Below are 22,078 nucleotides of genomic sequence, written 5' to 3'. Positions count from 1 at the left end.
AGCTGCCGCCGTTGATTGTTTGTTCTTTGTGTGGGGCGTGATTCACACATTCCATGTCAAGCTGCTCAAATATTTTAAAAAGTCCTCCCCTAGGTACAATGTTCAGGTTGCATACTGACAGTACAGAAAGTGCATGATCTTTTTATCATTCGAGAAACATGAAAATGTATTTTTACATTTTACGTTTTTCTTTTGTTCTGTTCAAGCAGGATTCGTTTTTGTACAAATGTACAAACTAAAAGTACACTTACCAGTTTGGGGTACTACCTGCACTGCATCGCCTTGAAAAAAAAAAAGAAATCACAACTAATGAACTTTTTTCTTGAACAGGCAGAAAAGGCAATGAACAAAACATAGGAAATTAGCTTGAACCAAAAAGATGGAGATACACATTAAACAGAGGCTAAAGTGAGGATCACAAAGGACTACAATGGAAACAAACTGATCAATGATCAGTTGGGTTTGTTGAAATTTGATGCATCAATTTAACACTTCCCTACAGGGAAATGGTTTCAATCTCAATACTGGATTTCAAATATAACAACTGTGCCTTGAGTCACAAGATTCCCTCTGCTATTGATCCATTTATGTTGAGATCAAACTGAATGAAAGTCTGAAGTGGTTTCGTATCAACAAAGATAAAATGAAAAAAACTCAACCTACGATCAAAAAGACAGAAATTAGTGAAGCTAAAAGACTTATAAACCCCTTATGACACCTTTATTAACCTGTCTCTCTAAAACACCTTTATTAACCTGTCTCTCTAAAACACCTTTATTAACCTGTCTCCCTAAAACATCTTTAGCAACCCATTGGTTGGAGCTTAATTTCGGAGGCACCTGTATCTGTACTAGCGTTATACACTCGGTCTGTCGTCTTCTTAGCCAGGTAGCTAACGTTAAACTCGGTGAAAATGCAAAATGCAGAACTGCCCGAAGTGTGGGTATATTTTCATCGGATTTCAGAAATTTAAATGACAATCCCACAAAAATTTTACAAATGCAAAAGCAGACTGACAGTACAGAAAGTGAATGATTTTTTTTATTAATCGAGAAACATGAAAATGTATTTTTACAGTGTACGTTTTTATTTTGTTCTGATCAAGCAGGATTAGTTTTTCTACAAATGTATGAACTAAAAGAACACTTACCATGAGTGGGTAGATCCACATAGTAGAGAAGCTTTTTAACTAAAAAGATGCAGATACACATTAAATACAGACTAAAGTGAGGATCACAAAGGACTATAATGGAAACAAACTGATCAATGATCAGTTAGGTATGTTGAAATTTGATGCATCAATTTAACACTTCCCTACAGGTAAACTGTTTCAATCTCGATACTGGATTACAAATATAACAACTGTGCTTTGAATCAAAAGATTCCCTCTGCTATGGATCCATTTATTTTGAGATCAAACTGAATGAAAGTCTGAAGCAGTTTCCTTTCAACAAAGATAAAATTAAAAAAACTCATCCTACAATCAAAAAGACAGAAATTCTGAAGCTAAAAGACTAATAACCCCTTATGACACCTTTATTAACCTGTCTCCCTAAAACACCTTTATTAACCTGTCTCCCTAAAACACCTTTATTAACCTGTCTCCCTAAAACACCTTTATTAACCTGTCTCCCTAAAACACCTTTATTAACCTGTCTCCCTAAAACATCTTTAGCAACCCATTGGTTGGAGCTTAATTTCGGAGGCACCCGTATCTGTACTAGCGTTATACACTCGGTCTGTCGTCTTCTTAGCCAGGTAGCTAACGTTAAACTCGGTGAAAATGCAAAATGCAGAACTGCCTGAAGTGTGGGTATGTTTTCATTGGATTTAAGAAATTTAAATGACTTTCCGACAAAGATTTTACAGATGCAAAAGCAATAGTTAAAATGTTTTATTTTTAGTTAGCCAGCAAGCTAGTGTAATGAGTTAGAGGTTTGCTTCAGTCCAAGGGAGGATTTGAACCCGGGTCTATCACTCATCCAAAAAGACACAAAGGCAAATGCGCTACCCAGTGAGCTACAAGGGAAGTACACATCAGGGCTGCAAGATTTTACTGTTTTAAATGTGTGCACTAGCATGTCTGTCCATTTTGTGTGCGTGTATCAAATGTTTTTATTAGCTGATGTACCTAAATGTCCAATGGGGAAACGCATTCTATCTGGGCTTGGAGAATTGGAGATGATGTAATCAGGCAGGAAAAAAAAGAAGATGGAAAAAAATGCTGAATATAAAGTTTGGGGCTTTATTGTGCAGATGTGAAGTTGTTTGTGAATTCTGTCTGTTGAAATGGTTTTCAGGATCTACAGAAATGACAGAGCCTGTGGTGGTTGTTGTGGTTATATATTTTCATGATTATTTGATTACGATGATTATTGGGGCTTTTTGGTTATTTTCTGTGCTACTGTGGTAGGGAACCCTGAAAAGTACCAAACTCTCAGCGCTGTTCAGGTATGGGGCATGCAGCCCCACCAAGTTGTAACTGCCATCCCAACATAATAATATCTTTGGAGTTTGTCTCTGCAGACCAGGAGTATCTCGGTCTGCTGTCCTGCAGGCAGTTACATGTTGGTAAATTGCACAATTAGTGCAATCATATGCCGCCGTTGATAGTTTGTTCTTTGTGTGGTGCGTGTTTCACACATTCCATGTCAAGCTACTCAAATATCTTAAAAGGTCCTCCCTTGGGTACAATGTTCAGGTTGCAGACTGACAGTACAGAAAGTGCATGATCTCTTTATAATTCGAGAAACATGAAAATGTATTTTTGCAGTGTACGTTTTTCTTTTGTTCTGTTCAAGCAGGATTAGTTATTGTACAAATGTACAAACTAAAAGAACACTTACCTAGGATGAATGGTCTGACAGCTTGAAAAAAAAAAGAAATCACAACTAATTTACTTTTGTCTTGAACAGGAAAAAAAGGCAATGAACAAAACATAGGAAATTAGCTTTAACCAAAAAGATGGAAATACACATTAAACACAGGCTAAAGTGAGGATCACAAAGGACTACAATGGAAACAAACTGATCAATGATCAGTTGGGTTTGTTGAAATTTGATGCATCAATTTAACACTTCCCTACAGGAAAATGGTTTCAATCGCAATACTGGATTTCAAATATAACTGTGCCTTGAATCACAAGATTCTTTCTGCTGTGGATCCATTTATTTTGAGATCAAACTGAATGAAAGTCTGAAGTGGTTTCCTTTCAACAAAGATAAAATGAAAAAAACTCATCCTACAATCATAAAGACAGAAATGAGTGAAGCTAAAAGACGAATAACCCCCTTATGAAACCTTTATTAACCCGTCTCCCTAAAACACCTTTATTAACCTGTCTCCCTAAAACATCTTTAGCAACCCATTGGTTAGAGCTTAATTTCGGAGGCACCCGTATCTGTACTAGCGTTATACACTCGGTCTGTCCTCTTCTTAGCCAGGTGGCTAACGTTAAACTCGGTGAAAATGCAAAATGCAGAACTGCCCGAAGTGTGGGTATATTTTCCATTGGATTTCAGAAATTTAAATAACATTCCAACAAAAATTTTACAGATGCAAAAGCAGACTGACAGTGCAGAAAGTGCATGATCTTTGTATCATTCGAGAAACATGAAAATGTATTTTTACAGTGTATGTTATTCTGTTGTGATGTTCAAGCAGGATTAGATTTTGTACAAATGTACAAACTGAAAGAACACTTACCATCTGGGGGAACTGTTTCATCTTGAGAAAAAAAAAAGAAATCACAACTAATGTACTATTTTCTTGAACAGGAAGAAAAGGCAATGAACAAAACATAGGAAATTAGCTTAAAGATGTCTCCCTAAAACACCTTCATTATCCTGTCTCCCTAAAACACCTTTATTAACCTGTCTCCCTAAAACACCTTTATTAACCAGTCTCCCTAAAACACCTTTATTAACCTGTCTCCCTAAAACACCTTCATTATCCTGTCTCCCTAAAACACCTTTATTAACCTGTCTCCCTAAAACATCTTTAGCAACCCATTGGTTGGAGCTTAATTTCGGAGGCACCCGTATCTGTACTAGTGTTATACACTCGGTCTGTCGTCTTCTTAGCCAGGTAGCTAACGTTAAACTCGGTGAATATGCAAAATGCAGAACTGCCCGAAGTGTGGGTATATTTTCATTAGATTTCAGAAATTTAATTGACAATCCCACAAAAATTTTACAGATGCAAAAGCAGACTGACAGTACAGAAAGTGAATGATTTTTTTTATCAATCGAGAAACATGAAAATGTATTTTTACAGTGTACGTTTTTATTTTGTTCTGATCAAGCAGGATTAGTTTTTCTACAAATGTATAAACTAAAAGAACACTTACCATAAGCGTGTAGATCCACATTGTCGAGAAGCTTTTGAACTAAAAAGATGCAGATACACATTAAATACAGACTAAAGTGAGGATCACAAAGGACTATAATGGAAACAAACTGATCAATGATCAGTTAGGTATGTTGAAATTTGATGCATCAATTTAATACTTCCCTACAGGTAAACTGTTTCAATCTCGATACTGGATTTCAAATATAACAACTGTGCTTTGAATCACAAGATTCCCTCTGCTATGGATCCATTTATTTTGAGATCAAACTGAATGAAAGTCTGAAGCGGTTTCCTTTCAACAAAGATAAAATAAAAAAAACTCATCCTACAATCAAAAAGACAGAAATTCTGAAGCTAAAAGACTAATAACCCCTTATGACACCTTTATTAACCTGTCTCCCTAAAACACCTTTATTAACCTGTCTCCCTAAAACATCTTTATTAACCTGTCTCCCTAAAAAACCTTTATTAACCTGTCTCCCTAAAACACCTTCATTAACCTGTCTCCCTAAAACACCTTTATTAACCTGTCTCCCTAAAACACCTTTATTAACCTGTCTCCCTAAAACATCTTTAGCAACCCATTGGTTGGAGCTTAAGTTCGGAGGCACCCGTATCTGTACTAGCGTTATACACTCGGTCTGTCGTCTTCTTAGCCAGGTAGCTAACGTTAAACTCGGTGAAAATGCAAAATGCAGAACTGCCTGAAGTGTGGCTATATTTTCATTGGATTTAAGAAATTTAAATGACTTTCCGACAAAGATTTTACAGATGCAAAAGCAATAGTTAAAATGTTTTATTTTTAGTTAGCCAGCAAGCTAGTGTAATGAGTTAGAGGTTTGCTTCAGTCCAAGGGAGGATTTGAACCCGGGTCTATCACTCGTCCAAAAAGACACAAAGGCAAATGCGCTACCCAGTGAGCTGCTAGGGAAGTACACATCAGGGTTGCAAGATTTTACTGTTTTAAATGTGTGCACTAGCATGTCTGTCCATTTTGTGTGCGTGTATCAAATGTTTTTAGTAGCTGATGTACCTAAATGTCCAATGGGGAAACACATTCTATCTGGGCTTGGAGAATTTGAGATGATGTAATCAGGCAGGAAAAAAAAAGAAGATGGAAAAAAATGCTGAATCTAAGGTTTGGGGCTTTATTGTGCAGACATGTGAAGCTGTTTGTGAATTCTGTCTGTTGAAATGGTGTCAGAATCTACAGAAATGACAGTTTGTGGTGGTTGTTGTGGTTATTTATTTTTATGATTATTTGATTATGATGATTACTGGGGCTTTTTGGTTATTTTATGTGGTACTGTGGTAGGGAACCCTGAAAAGTGCCAAACTCTCAGCGCTGTTCAGGTATGGGGCATGCAGCCCCACCAAGCTGTAATTGCCATCCCAACATAATCATATCTTTGGAGTTTGTCTCTACAGACCAGGAGCATCTGGGCCTGCTGTTCTGCAGGCAGTTACATGTGGTAAATTGCACATTTAGTGCGATCAGCTGCCGCCGTTGATTGTTTGTTCTTTGTGTGTGGTGTTTTCACACATTCCATGCCAAGCTATTCAAATATCTTAAAAGGTCGTCCCTTTGGTACAATGTTCAGGTTGCATACTGACAGTACAGAAAGTGCATGATCTTTTTATCATTCGAGAAACATGAAAATGTATTTTTGCAGTGTATGTGTTTCTTTTGTTCTGTTCAAGCAGGATTAGTTATTGTACAAATGTACAAACTAAAAGAACACTTACCTTGGATTAATGTTCTGACAGCTTGAAAAAAAAAAAGAAATCACAACTAATTTACTTTTGTCTTGAACAGGAAAAAAAGGCAATGAACAAAACATAGGAAATTAGCTTGAACCAAAAAGATGGAAATACACATTAAACACAGGCTAAAGTGAGGATCACAAAGGACTACAATGGAAACAAATTGATCAATGATCAGTTGGGTTTGTTGAAATTTGATACATCAATTTAACACTTCCCTACAGGTAAATGGTTTCAATCTCAATACTGGATTTCAAATATAACAATTGTGCCTTGAATCATAAGATTCCTTCTGCTATTGATCCATTTATTTTGAGATCAAACTGAATGAAAGTCTGAAGTGGTTTCCTTTCAACAAAGATAAAATGAAAAAAACTCAACCTACCATCAAAAAGACAGAAATTAGTGAAGCTAAAAGACTAATAAACCCCTTAAAACACCTTCATTATCCTGTCTCCCTAAAACACCTTTATTATCCTGTCTCCCTAAAACACCTTTATTATCCTGTCTCCCTAAAACACCTTTATTAACCTGTCTCCCTAAAACACCTTTATTAACCTGTCTCCCTAAAACACCTTTATTATCCTGTCTCCCTAAAACACCTTTATTAACCTGTCTCCCTAAAACACCTTTATTAACCTGTCTCCCTAAAACACCTTTATTAACCTGTCTCCCTAAAACACCTTTATTAACCTGTCTCCTAAAACACCTTTACATGTCTCCCTAACACTTTATAACCTGTCTCCCTAAAACACTTTATCTGTCTCCTAAACACCTTTATTACCTGTCTCCCTAAAACACCTTTATTAACCTGTCTCCCTAAAACATCTTTGGCAACCCATTGGTTGGAGCTTAAGTTCGGAGGCACCTGTATCTGTACTAGCGTTATACACTCGGTCTGTCGTCTTGTCTGCCAGGTAGCTAACGTTAAACTCGGTGAGAATGCAGAAAGCAGAACTGCCTGAATTGTGGGTATATTTTAATTGGATTTCAGAAATTTAAATGACTTTCCCACAAAAATTTTACAGATGTAAACGCAATAGTTAAAATGTTTTATTTTAGTTATCCATCAAGCTAGTGTAATGAGTAGAGAGGTTGCTTCAGTCCAAGGGAGGATATGAACTCGATCTATCACTCGTCCAAAAAGACACAAAGGCAAATGCACTACCCAGTGAGCTATGAGGGAAGTAGACATCAGGGCTGCAAGATTTCACTGTTAAATGTGCGCACTTGTATGTATGTCCATTTTGTGTGTGTGTATCAAATGTTTTTATTAGCTGATGTACCTAAATGTCCAACGGGGAAACATTCTTTCTGGGCTTGGAAAATTTGAGATGATGTAATCAGGCAGGAAAAAAAAGAAGGAAAAAAATGCAAAATCTAAAGTTTGGGGCTATATTGTGCAGACATGTGAAGTTGTTTGTGAATTCTGTCTGTTGAAATGGTGTCAGAATCTACAGAAATGACAGAGTCTGTGGTGGTTGTTGTGGTTATTAATTTTTATGATTATTTGATTATCATGATTATTGGGGCTTTTTGGTTATTTTATGTGGTACTGTGGTAGGGAACCCTGAAAAGTGCCAAACTCACAGTGCTGTTCAGGTATGGGGCATGCAGCCCCACCAAGCTGTAACTGCCATCCCAACATAATCATATATTTGGAGTTTGTCTCTCCAGACCAGGAGCATCTGGGCCTGCTGTCCTGCAGGCAGTTACATATTGGTAAATTGCACATTTAGTGTGATCAGCTACCGCCGTTGATTGTTTGTTCTTTGTGTTGGGCGTGTTTCACACATTCCATGTCAAGCTATTCAAATATTTTAAAAAGTCCTCCCCTAGGTCCAATGTTCAGGCTGCATACTGACAGTACAGAAAGTGCATGATCTTTTTATCATTCGAGAAACATGAAAATGCATTTTTACAGTGTATGTTTTTCTTTTGTTCTGTTCAAGCAGGATTCATTTTTGTACAAATGTACAAACTAAAAGAACACTTACCTCGGCGTCTTCTTATGAAACCTTGAAAGGAAAAGAAAGAAATCACAACTAATGTACTTTTTTCTTTAACAGGCAGAAAAGGCAATCAACAAAGCATGGGAAATTAGCTTGAACCAAAAAAGATGGAGATACACATTAAACACTTTCAACAAAGATAAAATGAAAAAAACCCCTATAATAAACCCCCCTATAATCAAAAAGACAGAAATTAGTGAAGCTAAAAGACTAATAAACCCCCTAAAACACCTTTATTATCCTGTCTCCCTAAAACACCTTTATTGACCTGTCTCCCTAAAACACCTTTATTATCCTGTCTCCCTAAAACACCTTTATTAACCTGTCTCCCTAAAACATCTTTAGCAACCTGTTACCATAAATCACTGTAACAGACTGATTCCGTGACGAGCTGCTGTTTCTGGTACTATGCAATCTGATGATGAAGGTGGGGGGAGTTGGGAAAGTAGTAAGGGGAAAAACAGGAAAAGGAAAACTAAAACTACTCGTAATTCATCTCAGGAGTCAGACGGAGGGGGAGAGCAGGTAAAGATAATGAGAATGGACAGCAGCCAGTCAGAAGAGTTTAAAGTGATCTTTAAACTGAAGGTAGGGCAGTCTGCTCGCTATTGCATTGAAGGAAGAGCTGGCTGAAATTGTAAATGCAAGGATTCTGGCAGATGGAAAGATGCTTGTTTACTGTAAGTCTGCTGCTCAGTTGACCAAAGCTGTTTCTCTGGATGCGAAAGGGAAGAGGCGAGTGGAAGGATTTGTCCCAGGGAGTAGGGCTGGTATGAAAGGAGTGATCTATGGGGTCTTGCTTGAAATATCTATCATATACTATGGGGGCGACATAGCTCAGGAGGTAAGACCGATTGTTTGGCAGTCGGAGGGTTGCCGGTTCAAACCCCGCCCTGGGCATGTCGAAGTGTCCTTGAGCAAGACACCTAACCCCTAACTGCTCTGGCGAATGACAGGCATCAATTGTAAAGCGCTTTGGATAAAAGCGCTATATAAATGCAGTCCATTTACCATTTACCATTTACCATCTATGGAGGAACTGGTCAGGGGCATTGATGGTGCGAAGGTTGCTGAGGCATTTTGAATAAGAGTTTTCCGGGATGGAACTAAACGTGAGTCAACTGTTGCAGTGTTAACTTTTCAGGAAGAGGCTCTTCCAGAGCGAGTGTTCCAAGGATGTTTGTCCTTTAAAGTTCATCCACATAGGAGGCCACCCTTGAGGTGTTTTAAGTGCCAGAAGTATGGCCATATTGCAGCTGCTTGCCGTGGAACTAGAAGGAGCGGTAAATGTGGGGGTGAGCATGACATTTTTCATTGTAAGGAAAAGGAGATTAAGTGTGGTAGTTGTGGTGGAGGGCATATTGCTGGAAGTCGTGAGTGTGAGCAACACAAGCAGGAAATGAGGGTGCAGCAGTATAGGGAGATAAATAAAGGGGTGTCTTATGCTGAGGCTGTTAAAAAGGCTGCAAAATGGGGTGAGGCAGATGAGGTGAGAAGGAGAGGGAGGGCCCCTCTCAGGTAACCTGTGTAACAGAGGAGTCAGTGGTGGTAAGTAGGTTTAACTTCCTGGCTTTTATTGTTGAAGGGCGTGAGTGTGTGGTGGTAGAAGTATGGAGCTAATCAGGAAGATTCTCAGTGATAAATCCGTATAACCCTTGTCTCCAGTTAAGTATGGAGAAGTTAGATGGAATAATGGGTCAAGTGCAGCCCCCAGTGGTGTGGGCAGGAGATTTTAATGCACACAGTCCTTTATGGGGCAGCAAAAATAAAGATTTCAAGGTTGGTAATGGGAGTCTGTCGTGTATAGATTTAACTTTTGCATCGGCTGAGTTAGTTAGGTGTAGGGATTGGGATCTTTTGGAGCGTTACACCATGGGGAGTGATCATTTTCTCATTTTAAGTCGGTTTGGTAGAATTTTGCAGGTGGAGAAGGAAAGCACTGTGAGAGGATTTAACTTTCAAAAAGCGAACGGGGGTAAATTTAGAGAACAACTATCGGCAGATTTGGGAGATGGTATGAGTGAGGGTAGTGTAGAAGAATGGAGTAAGTCCTTCTGTACTGTAGTGAGAAGAGCAGCTGAAAAATCAATTCAAGTCAAGGGGAACAGGAAAAAGAGGAAAATAGTGCCGTGGTGGAATAAGGCTTGTGATGAGGCAGTGCAGGCTCGTAACAGAGCGTATAGGCAGCTTAGAAAGAGTCCAGTTGAGAGCCATGCTATTGAATATAAGAGGCTGTGAGCAGAGGCTAGGAGGGTTATAAAAGGGGCTAAGAAAGAGAGCTGGCACAGGTTTTGTGGCACTATAGGTACAGAAACCACTGTTAAGCAAGTTTGGGGTATGATTCATCGAATGGCTGGGCTTAACAGGGGTCTGCCTATTCCTGTTATGGTAGAAGGAAATAAAGAAGGTGTAAGCAAAGGGAGAAGGCAGATCTATTAGGCAGGTTTTTCCAGAGAGTACATAGTACTGGTAATGTGGGCAGAGAGGGATAGCTGAGGAGGGAAAAAATGCTTGAGCAGGAAGGACATAAACTTGAAACGAATACTGATAATTTTCACAGCAGCCATACCACCACGCACTCTGCTCCTGCCAACTGGCTGAAGCTAAACAGGTGTGGGCTTGGTTAGTACTTGGATGGGAGACCACCAGGGAATACTGAGTTGCTGCTGGAAGTGGTGTTGGTGGGCCAGCAGGGGGCAATTTTCCCTCTGGTCGAATAAACCCCAATGCCCCAGTGCAGTGACGGGGACACTGTGCTGTAGGAGATGCTATCTTTTGGATGAGATGTTAAACCGAGGTCCTGACTCACTGTGGTCATTAAAGATCCCATGATACTATTTGCAAAGAGTAGGGGGTTCCCTGGTGTCCTGGCTAAAATACCAGATCTGGCTCACACAAACCCTACTTTCTCCTCCTTTGAATTTCATGCGATTACTGTAACTCATCCCTCAAAATTTCATAATATTGTTCTGTACCGCCCTCCAGGTCCACTCGGCTCATTTCTGGACGAGCTGGACACTCTCCTGAGCTCCCTCCTTGAGGATGGCACTCCTGCTATTCTACTGGGAGACTTCAACCTCCCACAAGAAACCTCCCAACTGTCCAGGGTTTCCTCACTCCTCCAGTCTTTCGCCCTATCCCTATCCTCCTCCCCCCCCCACACACAAGGCTGGTAACCAACTAGACCTTGTATTCACCAGAAGCTGCTCCATTCCCCAACTTTCAGTGACTCCCCTCCATGTCTCGGACCACTTATTTCTTTCTTTCTCCCTCTCCTATTTTCTCCCCCTCAATTCATCCAATAGCTCACCCACAGTAACTTTCAGGAGAAATCTCCCTACTCTGTCACAATCCTCCCTCATCTCCACTGCTCTGTCTACACTTCCCCCTCCTGCGTCTTTCTCTAACCTGCCAGTTGATCTTGCCACCTCCACCCTCAACTCCTGCCTCTCTCAGTCCCTCGACTCACTTTGTCCTCTTGTCTCCAAACCAGCACGCTCCTCACCCCCCTGCCCATGGCTGACCGAGTCACTACGCTCCAGCAGAACATCACTGCGGGCTGCAGAGAGGAAGTGGAGAAAATCCCGATCCTCTGATGACCTGACCGCATACCATACCCTGCTGGCGACTTTTACATCTGCCCTCACGTCTGCAAAAGCCTCTTTTTTCCAGTCCAAGATCAGCGCATGTGTCTCTAATCCACGTAAACTATTCTCCACCTTCTCTTCCCTCCTCATTCCTCCTCCACCCCCACCTCCCTCTTCCCTCTCCGCAGATGACTTTCTGGCCGCCTTTGAAGGAAAGGTGGCTACAATCCGGAACTCCTTCACCCATCCAGTGAGCCCCCAACCCCCCAGGACAAACCCACAGCCACACTGACCTCCTTTGAAATGCTGGAGGACTCCGATGTATTACAACTCATCACCTCTCATCGCGCAACCACCTGTCCACTTGACCCCATCCCATCTAAAGTTCTCCAATCCATCTCCAGCGAGCTCCTTCCCTATCTGTCTTCCATTGTTAATTCCTCTCTCTCCTCTGGTCATGTTCCCTCTGTTTTTAAGATGGCTCGTGCTACCCCACTACTCAAAAAACCCACCTTAGACCCCTCCGATGTAACAAATTATCGACCCGTATCCCTTCTACCCTTTCTGTCCAAAACCCTTGAACGAGCAGTTCTTTAACAATTAACCTCTTTTCTCCATCAGAACAACCTGCTAGACCCTCACCAGCCTGGCTTCCGATCCGGGCACTCAACAGAGACTGCACTACTAGCTGTGACGGAGGCACTTGCCACTGCAAGAGCCTCACACCTTTCCTCTGTCCTGATCCTTCTTGACCTGTCTGCAGCTTTTGACACGGTCAACCATAAAATACTCCTCTCCACCTTGGCTGGGATGGGAATTGCCAGGACTGCCCTGTCTTGGTTCGCTTCCTATCTTGCAGATAGGACGTACCAGGTCACCTGGAAGGGGTCTGCCTCTGCCTCTCATCCACTTGTTACGGGAGTGCCGCAGGGATGTGTACTGGGTCCTCTGCTGTTCTCCGTATACACCAGATCTCTTGGTTCAGTCATTAATTCACATGGTTTTTCCTATCATTGTTATGCAGATGACACACAACTATTCTTTTCCTTCCCCCCCTCGGCCACACAGATCAATGATAAGATCTCTTCCTGCCTGGCTGACATCTCCACCTGGATGGCCAGCCACCATCTGAAGCTCAACCTCAACAAAACTGAGCTGCTCTTCTTCCCGTACAAGACCTCCTTGCTTCGTGAACTCTCAATCACGGTTGATGGCACCACAGTGACTGCCTCCCACTCTGCCAAGAGCTTGGGGGTGGTCCTGGATGACCAACTGGACCTCAAGGAGCACATCAAGGCAATATCACGGTCCTGCAGATTCCTCCTATACAACATCAGGTGGATTCGACCATACCTGACGACGCACTCCACCCAGCTGCTCGTCCAGGCTACGGTGACCTCTCGCCTTGATTACTGCAACTCTCTCCTTGCAAACCTGCCAGCTTGTGCCATACAGCCACTACAGATAATTCAGAATGCCGCTGCCCGACTCATCTACAACCTCCCCAAATTCTCCCACGTCACTCCTCTGCTGCGATCACTTCACTGGCTACCGGTCGCTGCCAAGATCCGATTCAAAGCCCTGACCCTTGTCTACACTGCCGCCGACAGGACAGCCCCCATCTACTTGCAGGACATGACTGAATTCTATGTGCCTGCTCGACCACTCCGCTCTGCGGCAGCAGGGTGTCTTGCAACCCCTCCCACCCGCCCAAAGGGATCACAGAGCTTCTCCACCCTAGCTCCCCAGTGGTGGAACGAACTCCTCGTCCCTCTTCGAACCTCCCCCTCACTATCCATCTTCCGCCGTGGCCTGAAGACTCATCTCTTCAGACTATACCTAGAATAACCACCACCACGCTGTATATATTTAAAAAAAAAAAAAAAAAAAAAAACCTTTTTCCTGTCACTTGTTACATGTTGCCCATCCCTGCACTTCTTGGTAAATTGTATTCGTCCTAATACTGTAGCTTATTCTTCTGCCTAGTTTGGCTTTGCAGATGTTAGACCAGGATAGTGTTCATTGTTCTCGGCTAGAAATAGCTGTACAAAATAAGTAATTGTACCTTACTGAACCCGTGTTCAGCAGTTGTCTACGATCATGAAAATGCACTTTTGTACGTCGCTTTGGATAAAAGCGTCTGCCAAATGAATGTAATGGGATGCAGACAGCAGAGGGAGAAAGCTATACAACGTCCAACCATCTGTTAAACCTGGTAATAGAGTGAATATGCCTCGGAAAGATGAAATCAAATTGACAAGTCTAAGGCTGGGGCATTGCGGTTTAGCAAGTGGGTTGGTGCTAGTGGGGAAACACAGAGATGGCAATTGTGAGAACTGTGGAGTCCTGGAGTCTGTACAACATGTCTTGATGCATTGTCTGATCTATACTGGGGAAAGGAGGGTTTTATTTATAGAGTTATGCAAACTGGGAATTAAAAATTTTTTCCTTAGATCATTGCTGGGCGACGGGATCGTTCAAAACGAGAGAGCTAAGGAAGTAATACAATAACCGGTTGTATATAAGGGGAATAAACCCCTCCAGGGCTGTCCCGGTTATTAGAAAATCATGTAGGCTACTTCGGTGGTAGTATGGGGTTACAGAAGAAATCATAGGACAGATGGACTGACGACAACTTCGCTTTTTCATACGTCAGTGGGCTAATTTGCCTAATCTTCGCGGGACTTTAGACCGCGGTGGAAACGCAGACAACAATGAGCTGAAGGAACCTTTTAGATCCTTGAAAAGTAGTTCCTGGGACTAAAAGTTCTGGGTACTTTTGGTGGAAACGTGGCTTTAGTGCGATCAGCTGCCGCCGTTGATTGTTTGTTATTTGTGTGGGGCGTGATTCACACATTCCATGTCAAGCTATTCAAATATTTTAAAAAGTCCTCCCCTAGGTACAATGTTCAGGTTGCATACTGACAGTACAGAAAGTGCATGATCTTTTTATCATTCGAGAAACATGAAAATGTATTTTTACATTGTACGTTTTTCTTTTGTTCTGTTCAAGCAGGATTCGTTTTTCTACAAATGTATAAACTAAAAGAACACTTACCACATACGTGTGGATCCACATTGTCGAGAAGCTCTTTAACTAAAAAGATGGAGATACACATTAAACACAGGCTAAAGTGAGGATCACAAAGGACTACAATGGAAACAAAGTGATCAATGATCAGTTAGGTTTGTTGAAATTTGATGCATCAATTTAACACTTCTCTACAGGTAAATGGTTTCAATCTCAATACTGGATTTCAAATATAACAACTGTGCCTTGAATCACAAGATTCCTTCTGCTATGGATCCATTTATTTTGAGATCAAACTGAATGAGTCTGAAGTGGTTTCCTTTCAACAAAGATAAAATGAAAAAAACTCAACCTACAATCAAAAAGACAGAAATTAGTGAAGCTAAAAGACTAATAACCCCCTTATGACACCTTTATTAACCTGTCTCCCTAAAACACCTTTATTAACCTGTCTCCCTAAAACACCTTTATTAACCTGTCTCCCTAAAACACCTTTATTATCCTGTCTCCCTAAAACACCTTTATTAACCTGTCTCCCTAAAACACCTTTATTAACCTGTCTCCCTAAAACACCTTTATTAACCTGTCTCCCTAAAACACCTTTATTAACCTGTCTCCCTAAAACACCTTTATTAACCTGTCTCCCTAAAACACCTTTATTAACCAGTCTCCCTAAAACACCTTTATTAACCTGTCTCCCTAAAACACCTTTATTAACCTGTCTCCCTAAAACACCTTTATTAACCTGTCTCCCTAAAACATCTTTATTAACCTGTCTCCCTAAAACACCTTTATTAACCTGTCTCCCTAAAACACCTTTATTAACCTGTCTCCCTAAAACACCTTTATTAACCTGTCTCCCTAAAACACCTTTATTAACCTGTCTCCCTAAAACATCTTTAGCAACCCATTGGTTGGAGCTTAATTTCGGAGGCACCCGTATCTGTACTAGCGTTATACACTCGGTCTGTCGTCTTCTTAGCCAGGTAGCTAACATTAAACTCGGTGAAAATGCAAAATGCAGAACTGCCCGAAGTGTGGGTATGTTTTCATTGGATTTAAGAAATTTAAATGACTTTCCGACAAAGATTTTACAGATGCAAAAGCAATAGTTAAAATATTTTATTTTTAGTTAGCCAGCAAGCTAGTGTAATGAGTTAGAGGTTTGCTTCAGTCCAAGGGAGGATTTGAACCCGGGTCTATCACTCGTCCAAAAAGACACAAAGGCAAATGCGCTACCCAGTGAGCTACAAGGGAAGTACACATCAGGGCTGCAAGATTTTACTGTTTTAAATGTGTGCACTAGCATGTCTGTCCATTTTGTGTGAGTGTATCAAATGTTTTTATTAGCTGATGTACCTAAATGTCCAATGGGGAAACACATTCTATCTGGGCTTGGAGAATTGGAGATGATGTAATCAGGCAGGAAAAAAAAAGAAGATGGAAAAAAATGCTGAATATAAAGTTTGGGGCTTTATTGTGCAGATGTGAAGTTGTTTGTGAATTCTGTCTGTTGAAATGGTTTTCAGAATCTACAGAAATGACAGAGTCTGTGGTGGTTGTTGTGGTTATATATTTTCATGATTATTTGATTATGATGATTATTGGGGCTTTTTGGTTATTTTATGTGCTACTGTGGTAGGGAACCCTGAAAAGTGCCAAACTCTCAGCGCTGTTCAGGTATGGGGCATGCAGCCCCACCAAGTTGTAACTGCCATCCCAACATAATCATATCTTTGGAGTTGGTCTCTGCAGACCAGGAGTATCTCGGTCTGCTGTCCTGCAGGCAGTTACATGTTGGTAAATTGCACATTTAGTGCAATCATATGCCGCCGTTGATAGTTTGTTCTTTGTGTGGTGCGTGTTTCACACATTCCATGTCAAGCTATTCAAATATTTTAAAAGGTCCTCCCTTAGGTACAATGTTCAGGTTGCATACTGACATTACAGAAAGTGCATGATCTTTTCATCATTCGAGAAACATGAAAATGTATTTTTGCTGCGTACGTGTTTGTTGTGTTCTGTTCAAGCAGGATTAGTTATTGTACAAATGTACAAACTAAAAGAACACTTACCTAGGATGAATGTTTTGACAGCTTGAAAAAAAAAAGAAATCACAACTAATTTACTTTTTTCTTGAACAGGCAGAAAAGGCAATGAACAAAACATAGGAAATTAGGTGGAACCAAAAACCAACTGAACTGAATGAAAGTCCGAAGTGGATTCCTTTCAACAAAGATAAAATGAAAAAAACTCATCCTACCATCAAAAAGACAGAAATTAGTGAAGCTAAAAGACTAATAACCCCATATGACACCTTTATTAACCTGTCTCCCTAAAACACCTTTATTAACCTGATTCCCTAAAACACCTTTATTAACCTGTCTCCCTAAAACACCTTTATTAACCTGTCTCCCTAAAACACCTTTATTAACCTGTCTCCCTAAAACATCTTTAGCAACCCATTAGTTGGAGCTTAATTTCGGAGGCACCCGTATCTGTACTAGCGTTATACACTCGGTCTGTCGTCTTCTTAGCCAGGTAGCTAACGTTAAACTCGATGAAAATGCAAAATGAAGAACTGCCCGAAGTGTGGGTATATTTTCCATTGGATTTCAGAAATTTAAATAACATTCCAACAAAAATTTTACAGATGCAAAAGCAGACTGACAGTGCAGAAAGTGCATGATCTTTGTATCATTCGAGAAACATGAAAATGTATTTTTACAGTGAATGTTATTCTGTTGTGCTGTTCAAGCAGGATTAGATTTTGTACAAATGTACAAACTGAAAGAACACTTACCATCTGGGGGAACTGTTCCATCTTGAGAAAAAAAAAAGAAATCACAACTAATGTACTATTTTCTTGAACAGGCAGAAAAGGCAATGAACAAAACATAGGAAATTAGCTTGAACCAAAAAGATGGAGATACACATTAAACACAGGCTAAAGTGAGGATCACAAAGGACTACAATGGAAACAAAGTGATCAATGATCAGTTGGGTTTGTTGAAATTTGATGAATCAATTTAACACTTCCCTACAGGAAAATAGTTTCAATCTCAATACTGGATTTCAAATATAACTGTGCCTTGAATCACAAGATTCTTTCTGCTATGGATCCATTTATTTTGAGATCAAACTGAATGAAAGTCTGAAGTAGTTTCCTTTCAACAAAGATAAAATGAAAAAAACTCAACCTACAATCAAAAAGACAGAAATTCTGAAGCTAAAAGACTAATAACCCCTTATGACACCTTTATTAACCTGTCTCCCTAAAACACCTTTATTAACCTGTCTCCCTAAAACACCTTTATTAACCTGCCTCCCTAAAACACCTTTATTAACCTGTCTCCCTAAAACACCTTTATTAACCTGTCTCCCTAAAACACCTTTATTAACCTGTCTCCCTAAAACATCTTTATTAACCTGTCTCCCTAAAACACCTTTATTAACCTGTCTCCCTAAAACACCTTTATTAACCTGTCTCCCTAAAACATCTTTAGCAACCCATTGGTTGGAGCTTAAGTTCGGAGGCACCTGTATCTGTACTAGTGTTATACACTCGGTCTGTCGTCTTCTTAGCCAGGTAGCTAACGTTAAACTCGGTGAAAATGCAAAATGCAGAACTGCCTGAAGTGTGGCTATATTTTCATTGGATTTCAGAAATTTAAATGACTTTCCCACAAATATTTCACAGATGCAATAGTTAAAATGTTTTATTTTTAGTTAGCCAGCAAGCTAGTGTAATGAGTTAGAGGTTTGCATCAGTCCAAGGGAGGATTTGAACCCGGGTCTATCACTCGTCTAAAAAGACACAAAGGCAAATGCGTTACCCAGTGAGCTACGAGGGAAGTACACATCAGGGCTGCAAGATTTTACTGTTTTAAATGTGTGTATGTATGTAGGTTCATTTTGTGTGTGTGTATCAACTGTTTTTATTAGCTGATGTACCTAAATGTCCAATGGGGAAACATTCTTTCTGGGCTTGGAGAATTGGAGATGATGTAATCAGGGAGGAAAAAAAAAAAGAAGATGGAAAAAAATGCTAAATCTAAAGTCTGAGGCATTATTGTGCAGACATGTGAAGTTGTTTGTGAATTCTGTTTGTTGAAATGGTGTCAGAATCTACAGAAATGACAGAGCCTGTGGTGGCTGTTGTGGTTATTAATTTTATGATTATTTGATTATGATGATTGGGGCTTTTTGGTTATTTTATGTGGTACTGTGGTAGGGAACCCTGAAAAGTACCAAACTCTCAGCGCTGTTCAGGTATGGGGCATGCAGCCCCACCAAGCTGTAACTGCCATCCCAACATAATCATATCTTTGGAGTTGGTCTCTGCAGACCAGGTGCATCTCGGTCTGCTGTCCTGCAGGCAGTTACATGTTGGTAAATTGCACATTTAGTGCAATCATATGCCGCCGTTGATAGTTTGTTCTTTGTGTGGTGCGTGTTTCACACATTCCATGTCACGCTACTCAAATAATTTAAAAAGTCCTCCCCTAGGTACAATGTTCAGGTTGCAGACTGACAGTACAGAAAGTGCATGATCTCTTTATAATTCGAGAAACATGAAAATGTATTTTTACAGTGTATGTTTTTCTTTTGTTCTGTTCAAGAAGGATTAGTTTTTCTACAAATGTATAAACTAAAAGAACACTTACCACATTCGTGTGGATCCACATTGCGGAGAATCATTTTAACTAAAAAGATGGAGATACACATTAAACACAGGCTAAAGTAGGGATCACAAAGGATTACAATGGAAACAAACTGATCAATGATCAGTTGGGTTTTTTGAAATTTGATGAATCAATTTAACACTTCCCTACAGGTAAATGGTTTCAATCTCAATACTGGATTTCAAATATAACAACTGTGCCTTGAATCACAAGATTCCTTCTGCTATGGATCCATTTATTTTGAGATCAAACTGAATGAAAGTCTGAAGTGGTTTCCTTTCAACAAAGATAAAATGAAAAAAATTCAACCTACAATCAAAAAGACAGAAATTAGTGAAGCTAAAAGACTAAAAACCCCCTTATGACACCTTTATTAACCTGTCTCCCTAAAACACCTTTATTAACCGGTCTCCCTAAAACACCTTTATTAACCTGTCTCCCTAAAACACCTTTATTAACCTGTCTCCCTAAAACACCTTTATTAACCTGTCTCCCTAAAACATCTTTATTAACCTGTCTCCTAAAACACCTTCATTAACCTGTCTCCCTAAAACACCTTTATTAACCTGTCTCCCTAAAACACGTTTATTAACCTGTCGCCCTAAAACACCTTTATTAACCTGTCTCCCTAAAACACCTTTATTAACCTGTCTCCCAAAAACATCTTTATTAACCTGTCTCCCTAAAACACCTTTATTAACCTGTCTCCCTAAAACACCTTTATTAACCTGTCTCCCTAAAACACCTTTATTAACCTGTCTCCCTAAAACACCTTTATTAACCTGTCTCCCTAAAACACCTTTATTAACCTGTCTCCCTAAAACACCTTCATTAACCTGTCTCCCTAAAACACCTTTATTAACCTGTCTCCCTAAAACACCTTTATTAACCTGTCTCCCTAAAACACCTTCATTAACCTGTCTCCCTAAAACACCTTTATTAACCTGTCTCCCTAAAACATCTTTAGCAACCCATTGGTTGGAGCTTAAGTTCGGAGGCACCCGTATCTGTACTAGCGTTATACACTCGGTCTGTCGTCTTCTTAGCCAGGTAGCTAACGTTAAACTCGGTGAAAATGCAAAATGCAGAACTGCCCGAAGTGTGGCTATATTTTCATTGGATTTAAGAAATTTAAATGACTTTCCCACAAATATTTCACAGATGCAAAAGCAATAGTTAAAATGTTTTATTTTTAGTTAGCCAGCAAGCTAGTGTAATGAGTTAGAGGTTTGCTTCAGTCCAAGGGAGGATTTGAACCCGGGTCTATCACTCGTCCAAAAAGACACAAAGGCAAATGCGCTACCCAGTGAGCTACAAGGGAAGTACACATCAGGGCTGCAAGATTTTACTGTTTTAAATGTGTGCACTATCATGTCTGTCCATTTTGTGTGCGTGTATCAAATGTTTTTATTAGCTGATGTACCTAAATGTCCAATGGGGAAACACATTCTATCTGGGCTTGGAGAATTGGAGATGATGTAATCAGGCAGGGAAAAAAAAGAAGATGGAAAAAAATGCTGAATATAAAGTCTGGGGCTTTATTGTGCAGATGTGAAGTTGTTCGTGAATTCTGTCTGTTGAAATGGTTTTCAGAATCTACAGAAATGACAGAGCCTGTGGTGGCTGTTGTGGTTATATATTTTCATGATTATTTGATTATGATGATTATTGGGGCTTTTTGGTTATTTTATGTGGTACTGTGGTAGGGAACCCTGAAAAGTGCCAAACTCTCAGCGCTGTTCAGGTATGGGGCATGCAGCCCCACCAAGCTGTAACTGCCATCCCAAAATAATCATATCTTTGGAGTTTGTCTCTGCAGACCAGGAGTATCTGGGCCGACTGTCCTGAAGGCAGTTACATGTCGGTAAATTGCACATTTAGTGCAATCAGCTGCCGCCGTTGATAGTTTGTTCTTTGTGTGGTGCGTGTTTCACACATTCCATGTCAAGCTACTCAAATAATTTAAAAAGTCCTCCCCTAGGTACAATGTTCAGGTTGCAGACTGACAGTACAGAAAGTGCATGATCTCTTTATAATTCGAGAAACATGAAAATGTATTTTTGCAGTGTACATTTTTCTTTTGTTCTGTTCAAGCAGGATTAGTTATTGTACAAATGTACAAACTAAAAGAACACTTACCTGGGCTGAAATGTCTGACAGCTTGAAAAAAAAAAGAAATCACAACTAATTTACTTTTGTCTTGAACAGGAAAAAAAGGCAATGAACAAAACATAGGAAATTAGCTTAACCAAAAGATGGAGATACACATTAAACACAGGCTAAAGTGAGGATCACAAAGGACTGCACTGGAAACAAACTGATCAATGATCAGTTGGGTTTGTTGAAATTTGATGCATCAATTTAACACTTCCCTACAGAAAAATGGTTTCAATCTCAATACTGGATTTCAAATATAACTGTGCCTTGAATCACAAGATTCTTTCTGCTATGGATCCATTTATTTTGAGATCAAACTGAATGAAAGTCTGAAGTGGTTTCCTTTCAACAAAGATAAAATGAAAAAAACTCATCCTACAATCAAAAAGACAGAAATTAGTGAAGCTAAAAGACGAATAACCCCCTTATGACACCTTTATTAACCTGTCTCCCTAAAACACCTTTATTAACCTGTCTCCCTAAAACATCTTT

The 22,078-nt window shown here is 40.0% G+C and overlaps 1 protein-coding gene and 2 long non-coding RNA genes across 6 annotated transcripts in view; all 3 read right to left on the bottom strand.

Moving 5' to 3' along the window:
* LOC135246839 (T-lymphocyte surface antigen Ly-9-like) overlaps nt 1-22,078 on the bottom strand; it is a 93,915-nt gene that overhangs the window by 42,904 nt on the left and 28,933 nt on the right. The window lies entirely within an intron of this gene.
* On the bottom strand, nt 334-9,891 carry LOC135246834 (uncharacterized). Of its 3 annotated transcripts, none has more exons than XR_010327977.1 (6): nt 9,145-9,891; nt 8,112-8,925; nt 6,097-6,117; nt 4,349-4,387; nt 3,706-3,726; nt 334-2,867 (listed from the first exon to the last, which is right to left on the bottom strand). It is a non-coding gene; the product is annotated as an uncharacterized LOC135246834 (long non-coding RNA). The 3 variants fall into 3 exon arrangements; XR_010327976.1 differs by lacking the exon at nt 9,145-9,891 and having other exon boundaries at nt 334-1,189; nt 2,847-2,867; nt 8,112-9,137; XR_010327975.1 differs by lacking the exon at nt 9,145-9,891 and having other exon boundaries at nt 8,112-9,137.
* Nucleotides 9,912-19,949, bottom strand: LOC135246835 (uncharacterized). Of its 2 annotated transcripts, XR_010327979.1 has the most exons (4): nt 19,412-19,934; nt 17,548-17,568; nt 16,820-16,840; nt 9,912-14,810 (listed from the first exon to the last, which is right to left on the bottom strand). It is a non-coding gene; the product is annotated as an uncharacterized LOC135246835 (long non-coding RNA). The 2 variants fall into 2 exon arrangements; XR_010327978.1 differs by lacking the exon at nt 9,912-14,810 and having other exon boundaries at nt 16,320-17,568; nt 19,412-19,949.

Source organism: Anguilla rostrata, unplaced genomic scaffold (assembly GCF_018555375.3).
Source record: "Anguilla rostrata isolate EN2019 unplaced genomic scaffold, ASM1855537v3 scaf0944, whole genome shotgun sequence".
Taxonomy (NCBI): Eukaryota; Metazoa; Chordata; class Actinopteri; order Anguilliformes; family Anguillidae; genus Anguilla; species Anguilla rostrata.
Note: the sequence above shows the minus strand (reverse complement) of the source record. Positions and strands in the feature narration are given on the sequence as shown.